Source organism: Coturnix japonica, chromosome Z, assembly GCF_054131305.1.
Source record: "Coturnix japonica strain WE chromosome Z, WE-NBRP24, whole genome shotgun sequence".
NCBI lineage: Eukaryota > Metazoa > Chordata > Aves > Galliformes > Phasianidae > Coturnix > Coturnix japonica.
The window spans coordinates 19,885,680-19,894,532 of record NC_140702.1 but is presented as its reverse complement, the minus strand read 5'-3'; positions in this window follow the sequence as shown (position 1 = coordinate 19,894,532).

Genomic DNA, 8,853 nt, shown 5'->3' with positions numbered 1-8,853 from the left:
CCTGAAAGTTTTCAGGACCTGGTTGGATGTGGCTTTGGGAAGCCTCATCTAGTGGAAGGTGTCCCTACTTATTGCATGATGTTGGAATCAAGTGATCTTTAAGGTCCATTCCAACCCAAACCATTCTGTGACTCTATGATTTGATGGTCTGTGATCCAATATATAACCAAATTATATTCATAATATATTATGAAACCTTGTGCTATCTTTCATTTAATAGCTAAATACTTTATCAGCATTTGCAAAACCGGTGGAAACAATTACTTTTTTCCTTGATTTTGTATAGTCAATACCTTCTTTTTTTTTGCCATGAAACAATCACTGACAGAATTCATTTTACAGGCAAAGAATATTAAGAAGAAAATATTCAATGGAAACTAAATTATTCAGAAGAGGGAGGGGCATCATGATAGACTGATCAGCAGTTAAAATTTTCAACATCAAACATACACTTTCTGAAGTTAGAACTTCAGTTAGAGCATAAAATGAAGTTCTCCCTAGTATCTGCATGAGAATTTTTTGTGTTTGAAAGCACACTGTCTTCAACAATACTTAGAAATAAAAGCTCCTGCCGAAACCACCTACAAAACAGCAATTCTTCAGCAGGAACACCACCAACTCAAACACCACCAACTCAACAACTCCTAATTACTCACTCAACAGTTTTTAAGGATCACCCCCAAAATAGCAGGCTACGGCTGAAGTGGCAATTCTTGTAAGTTTCTGATTATGTATATTAAAAGAACAAAAACATAAAAACCACAACGCTATTATTCTCCTCTTGCACTCCCATTTTTATCCATTTCCATTTCTGCTTACCAAATTCGTGATATTGGTTTCTGCAGCTGAAACAAGACATAACTGTCTCTTGTTTTCTCTGGCTATTCTACCCGTGACTGAAAATATGTAAGAAATGTCAGTAATGCCTACCAGAAGCACGAACAATCACATACCATGTATTTTGGTTTTGCTGCATGGTTCTTATCAAAAATTACGTAGAGGATCTAGTTGTTTAGAAAAATATTTGCTTTCATTTAGCTGTGAGGTATGTAAAAAATCAGCCTGAACTGGAAGAAAATAAGTAGCTGTGAAGTGCCTGTATATGACCTGAGATCTCCATCCGCCCTGCAAAACCTTTGGAATATATCCAGTATTATGTTTCAGGAATTGTTACAAGATGTAGCAGATTCCCATAACATCTGAAATACTCAAAATGCCGAGGCACACAGGTTGCTGTATTGCAAGCTTTTGCAAGATGGATAATAAAGGGATGTCTATCTGTAGGACCCTTTTGCATTCCCTTGCAGATACTTAAGCACAGACATAGTAAAACCAACACGAAGAAAAAATTTTGGTGGCTTTTCTCCCACTCCTGTCATTTAAAAAAAAAAAATTACTGTTGAATATAAATTATTCAAGTAGTGATAACAGAATCACAGAATTACAGAATCACAGAATTACCCGGGTTGGAAGGGACCTCAAGGATCATGTAGTTCCAACCCCCCTGCCTGGCAGGGCCACCAAACATACACCTTTACTAGATCAGGTTGCCCAGGGCCCCGTCCAACCTGGCCTTGAACACCTCCAAGGACGGGGCATCCACAACCTCACTGGGCAGCCTGTTCCAGGACCTAACCACTCTTCTAGTAAAGAACTTTCCCCTAACATCCAACCTAAATCTTCCCTCCTTCAACTTAAAACCATTTCCCCTAGTCCTGCTATTATCAGCCCTTTCGAAGAGTTTACTCCCTTCCTGGGAGTAAGTTCCCTTCAGGTATTGAAAGGCTGCAATGAGGTCACCCCGCAACCTTCTCTTCTCCAGGCTGAACAAACCCAACTCCCTCAGCCTGTCCTCATAGGGGAGGTGCTCCAGCCCCCTGATCATCTTTGTGGCCCTCCTCTGGACCCTTTCCAAAATCTCCATATCTTTTTTGTACTGAGGGCTCCACACCTGGACACAGTACTCCAGATGGGGCCTCACAAGAGCAGAGTAGAGAGGGACGATCACCTCCCTATCCCTGCTGACCACCCCTCTCCTGATGGAGCCCAGGATCCCATTTGCTTTCCGGGCTGCCAGAGCGCACTGCTGGCTCATGTTAAGTTTCTCATCTATCAGGACCCCTAGGTCTTTTTCTGCCGAGCTGCTCTCAAGGACAACTCCTCCCAGCCTGTACAGGTGCCTGGGGTTCTTCCGGCCCAAGTGCAAAACCTTGCACTTTGCCATGTTGAACCTCATTAGGTTCACCCGAGCCCAGCTTTCCAGCCTGTCAGGGTCCCTCTGAATGGCATCCGTTCCCTCCACCGTATCGACTGCACCACTCAGCTTGGTGTCATCAGCAAACTTGCTGAGGGTGCACTCCATTCCCTCATCGATGTCATTAATAAAGATGTTAAAGAGCACCGGTCCCAAGACAGACCCTTGAGGGACACCGCTCGTTACCGGCCTCCACCTGGACACAGAGCCATTGACCACCACCCTCTGTCTGCGGCCTTTCAACCAATTGCTTATCCATCTAGTTGTCCACCCATCAAATCCACCTCCTTCCAATTTGGAGATGAGGATGTGATGGGGGACCATGTCAAAGGCCTTGCTCAGGTCCAGGTAAATGACATCGGTCGCCTTCCCTTCATCCACCAACGCCGTCACTCCATCATAGAAGGCCACAAGATTAGTTAAGCATGACCTTCCCCTGGTGAAGCCATGCTGGCTGTCTCGGATCACATGCTCGTTCTTTATGTGATCAAGCATGTTGTCCAGGAGGATCTGTTCCATAATCTTCCCAGGCACAGAGGTGAGACTCACCGGCCTGTAGTTCCCCGGGTCCTCCCTGCTCCCCTTCTTGTGAATGGGAGTGACGTGACCCTTCCTCCAATCATCCGGGACCTCACCTGACAGCCATGACTTCTCAAATATGATGGAGAGCGGCTCAGCAACCACCTCAGCCAGCTCCTTCAGGACCCTGGGATGCACGCCATCTGGCCCCATAGACTTATACTCATTCAGTCTAAGGAGGCACTCTCGGACTTGCTCTACCCTTACAGTGGGGAGGGATTTACCTCCTTGGTCCCCACATGGAGGTATGGGGGTGCAAGACTTAGGGACGTGAAAAAGACTAGAATCCTGGCCACCAGTGAAGACCGAGGTGAAGAACTCATTCAGCACCTCAGCTTTCTCTTCATCTGTTGAAGCCATTTCTCCTTTTAAATTTACCAGAGTAGGTACGCCCATTTTGGCCTGTCTCTTCTGGCCAATGTACCTGTAGAAGGTTTTCTTATTGTTTTTCACGTCCCTCGCCAAGTTCAGTTCTGCCTGCGCCTTGGCTTTCCTGATCCCACGTCTGCAAGTTCGGACGGCATCCCTGTATTCTTCCCGGGTGACACAGCCTTGTTTCCAGAGCTTGTACACCCCTTTCTTCACCCTCAGTTCTCTTAGCAGGTCCTTGCTGAGCCATGCCGGTTTTCTACCTCTCCTGCCCACTTTCTTAATCAGGGGAATGGAGACCTCTTGTGCTGCCAGGAGGGCATCCTTGAACAGTAGCCAGCTCTCCTCAACGTCCTTATCTTTGAGGGCAGCGCGCCAGGGGATCTTGGCCAGCATTCCATTGAGAAGCTTGAAGTCTGCTCTTCTAAAGTTCAGCATCCTGGTCCTGCTCTTTGCCAGGCCCACATCGCTTGAGATCACAAACTCAACCAGGGCATGATCGCTGGAGCCCAGGCATCCTCCAACCTTGACGCCTTTGATGATCTCCTCAGCATTGGTGAGCAGCAGGTCCAGCAACGCTTGACCTCTGGTCGGTCTGTCCAATACCTGAACCAGAAAGCTATCATCAATGGATTCCAAGAGCCTTCTGGAGCTCTTGCAGCTCGCCGTGTGGTTTTCCCAACAGATGCCCGGATGGTTGAAGTCCCCCACCAGGACAAGAGCCTGTGAGCCAGACGCCTCACGCATCTGGAGCAAGAAAGCCTCATCAGCAGCCTCCCCTTGATCAGGTGGCCTGTAGTATACCCCTAATACCAGCTGTCCTTTATTAGTCCCATCTCTAATCCTAACCCACAGGCTCTCAACCTGTTCTTGACTGTTTCTCATGGGGAGCTCCTCACAGTTTATCCAATCTCTGACATAAAGAGCAACTCCCCCACCCTTCCTACCTCGCCTATCTCTCCTAAAGAGCCTATAGCCATTGATGGTAGTATCCCAATTGTGGGAGTCATCCCACCATGTTTCTGTGATAGCAACAATGTCATAATTTTCAGAGTGCATCACAGTTTCCAGTTCCTCCTGCCTGTTACTCAGGCTCCGTGCATTAGTATAAAGGCACTTCAGCCGGGCTGTCCGTCTCACCACCTTCATAAGTGATCCAGGATCCGCTAGAACAGTGGCATCCCCAGCATCCCCCTGCCCTACTCCCTCCTTTTGCACTCTGCAATCATTGCCCACGGAGTTTGGTACAATCCCTTGAATGCACCGTTCAACCCCAGTAGCCCTTATTTTGCCCCCTTCCCCCTTCGTTCCTAGTTTAAAGACCTATCAATGAGTCCCGCTAATTCTTCAGCTAATACCCTCTTACCCCTCAGGGACAGGCTGCTTGCATCAGCAGCCATCATTCCAGGTGCAGTGTAGATTGCCCCATGGTCAAAATAGCCGAAATTCTTGTGTCTGCACCAGCTCTTAAGCCAGTTGTTTAAGAGATGGGTTTTTTGGATCCTCCCTGTACCTTTTCCTGACACCACAGGCATAGAAGAAAAGATCACCTGCACCCCAACAAGTTAATATTTTCTTTCATGAGTTCGGAAAGCTAAACTGTGTTTATTTTATTTTAAGGCAAGAATCTTCCTTCCTTGATGTTCCATGGAAGATAGAATCTTAGGATCTCAGCTTCCTTGCTCAGTCTTTCTCTGTTCTTTCCCCAGGATAGGATCATTGAATTTCTTTCATTGCTAACTTATTTGCAGATCCATTTTCAAGGGCCATAGAGCAGTTCCAGATAGCAATTTAACTGGTAGCTTTATAGTACACATATTAAATAGTATTTTATACATACAGGTAAACATTTTAAAGTAAATACTTTCAGTTCTTTTCTCATCTTTTAAAAGCTTGACTTCTGTTGTCATAACTTTCTAAATCAAATTCAGAAACTGATTCACAGGCTCCTAGCCTGGAAATGTGCTCACCATGTTAACAGCAGACTGTCCATATCTGTCTCTTCTGCCTCTTTTTTCTGCCCACCATATGCTGCAACAGTCTCCCATGCTCCTTCCTCAAACCTGAAAAACAAAGCACACAAGTGTTTTATTTATGTGTTGTGCAGCTATGTATGAATTATCCTCTGATTCTTCAGGAGATCTGGAGATGCTACACTTAAAGTAGTCTGAACGCAGACTACTTATTTCTTATTTCTTATTTATTCTTATTTAGTTGTTATCATGAGACTAGGTCACTTGTACAGTTAGTTCAAAAGGAGGTCACTCTAATGGTAGTAAACAAATTGAATCAGCTTTTTTTTTTTTTAGGAAAAAAGCTACAGATGTTTGCTACCACTGCTGCATGTCTGTGTGATGTTTTATGGTTCATCATACACACAGGTGATTAGCACTGCTAATCATGGACCCACTTGGCTTAATCTGTGAGTGGACAAAGAAGCAGTGCCCCAAGACCTGCTCCTCTCGAACACAGAGGCCAGCTCATGACCTCCTGATGTGCAGATGGTGCAGTCAGATGTGATATACTCCACAAGGCTCTCCAGGGGCATCACCGAAATACACTGAGCAGACAGGACAGTCACCTCCACACAAGGGCTGTTTGTCATATTGCAGTCACCGAGGGATGCTGCGACAGAAATGTCTGCTGCAGAGTGCATAAGTGAAAAGTAAAGGTCAGAAAACTGGGGTGCTTTAGTACGTTCTCAAATCACCCTGCTCCAGACAACATAAATGCATCTTATGTACATCTGTTCTTTTTCATAAATGGGAATGATATTGATTCTTCAATAGGCAAAGGTCTTTGTAGTGTAATGGATACCCGTGAGACTCTCGGAAACAGCAGTAAAAGGGAGAATTACCTTCACATAGATATTTATTATCAAATCATTAGAAGAACTGGAGTGATGTGGGAGGAGAAACATTGTCAGCCATGTCAAACACTGAAGTGAAAGCATTGTCTAGCAAGTCACATTAAAAGGACATCTTTTCCAATTTAATGAGAAATTAAACAACATGAGTCCTCAGTGCCTCCTTAGAAATATGCTTAACATACTGGGTTTAGTTCAGGATGAAACTCATGAACCTTTTGTTGTTAGCACAGAAATATTACGGATCAGAACCATATTTTGAAATATGAGGAAAGCTTGTTTTTATAAAGCTGTCTGTGCTCTTTGAGATAATTTTTAAATTTCTTTTAAAATTTTTTGCAAAAGAAAATCTGACAGATCCATACTCTAGTATCTCTGCCCAACTGTTTTATATGTGTGATCAAAGTGTTTCCAGTTAATGGTTTGTAAGATTCATAGTTATCTTGTCAAACTGTAGGCAGACAACACACTAAACAATTTCAGCTATGTATAAGCAAATAATTAACAAATTTGTCTATTATTTACTGAACATATGGCAGAATAGAACACAGTAATTCTCCATTTAAAAAATACTGTTCATAATATGGTGTGAATCTTCACATTTTTAAGTTGCTTTAAGAAATAATTTATAAAACATGGAGTGAATGACATTGTTTATGCGGGAAAATTGATCAAAACATGAGTTTCTTTCTATTTTTTTCTTTCTTTTTGATGGCCCTTTTCCAAGTCTAAGTAATAGTAAATATCAAAATCATTGTTCTGAGCTACAAAATAGATGGTACTGCTGGCACTAAAATTGTTTCTCTGCCAGCTCTGTACCATTTATCTAAAGATGGTAAGGCTTTTGGTTAGATCGTCATAGTCCTTTTGAAAGGCAAGATAATAATTCTGGTACATATGAGTCTTTTGGTACTTACGAGTCAAGATGAGGCCACTCATCTTGATACTGTCTAGCCTGGATGTTGGCTGATGGTTCTTCATTAGGCTCAGTCATTCCAAAGGACTTTGCTGCATCTGGGAAACAAACAAACAAGCAGAAAGTACAAGAACAAACAAGAAAAAGCTATAATTTTATAAAGTGCTGTGTCATCAGTCATGAAATCAAATTACAGAGAAACAAGCACATTATTAGTTTAGATGAGACAAGTTAATAATTCCCCTTTTCAGGCATTCCATAGTTATTATACAGTGATCTCCTGTTTAGGCATAAAATATGTCTTTTCTTAGTTCTTGTTTTGTCCAAGCTCTAGCCTTCTTTTTGTGAGTGAGTGTCCTTGGGTCCCTGCTTATGCAAGATGTGTTTAACATTAGCAACCTGAGGGTAATTGGAGGATAGCATTTGGGTATGGGCAATGAGAGATTCTGAAGAAGCCATCAGATTTTGTCCCTTCATCTCTTAGACACTCACTCTTGCAAAGATTAGCTGTGTAGCTGCGTGGCCATTTCCTGTTTTCTGTATTTTTTTCCCTCCAGCTGCCACAGTCTAGCTGGACTAAGGTGGAACTCTACTTCCTTTAATTATGTCATATATAAAAGAATAAGACACTTCCATCTCTTAATATCTGAATTCATCCTTCCCCCTTCCTTTTCCCTTTTCTCCCTAGCTGCACCTACTAACTTTACGTGCCCACATAAAACACTGAAATGTATGGCTGGAAGACTTTGAGTACAGAAATAGGTTTCACACCATTTCTTTTTATTAGTTTTATAACATCTTTTCATCTTTCTCTTTTTTTTTTTTCTTTTTTTTTTTTTTCTTTTTCTCTTTTCTTTCTACAGGATTCTTTTGGATTATAGAGTAATGGACTCCTGCAAGTGAAGCTAAAATTTTTAACATATTTTGCTTATATATAACCTTGTTTGTTTGTTTGTTTGTTTTCCATAAAAACAAATAAAAATAGTTCTTTTTAAAGGGAAAATCAAATGTAGATATTTAGAAAGTACATTGGTCACTCCAAAAGAAATGTCTCCTATTTATTTCCAGGGAAAATACAACAGATACAAAGGGCACAATAACACTACTTGATTGAGCACATTCTCCGCTACAAAACACTACCTTTCAACATAGTCAGCACCAGTAGATATGCATTTTCACCAGCCAACAGCAGTCTGCATGCTACACTCAAAAAATGCACCAGCAGAGACAGATGCTGTCACTAGCACCAGCGCTGAAATGCACCACCCACTGTGCTCACATCCATTAGTTGGTGTCCAGAAGCAAATGTCAACAGATATCAGTGGGTACCTTTTTTTTTTTTCTGCATGGAGGAATTCTGTGACACACCCTTGCTCTATACACACTGCCATGTCAGACGCCATTCTGTCAGACTGCCGTTCTGCTGCCATCTGCCATATGGCAACAATAAGTAATGGGATATTGGTGAGAAGGTTCAACCTATACTGCCCTATCATCAATATCTGCCACTGATGTTGTGAGCTCATGAAATAGGAGTTACTACTTTTGGACCAGCCCTTGTATGTAGATGAAACAGTAGATGAAACACAAGGCAGATTAGGCCTAAATGAAATGCCACTAAAATAGTAAAAAAAACCCAACATGCAAAAATCACTTCTGTGTGCCCTCCCCCACCCCCTAAAAAAAAAAAAAAAAAAGAAAAAAAAAAAGTAGTTGAATAAAGACAAGAGTATACGTCCTTTCAATACAGAGAGAAATACTGGCATCATAGAAGACATTAAAAGATTATGGAAGCTTTTAGTAGTAATTAATTAATGCAACCTGGTAGCTATTGATAAGAAAAAAAAAAAAGAGAGAGAGAGAGAGAAG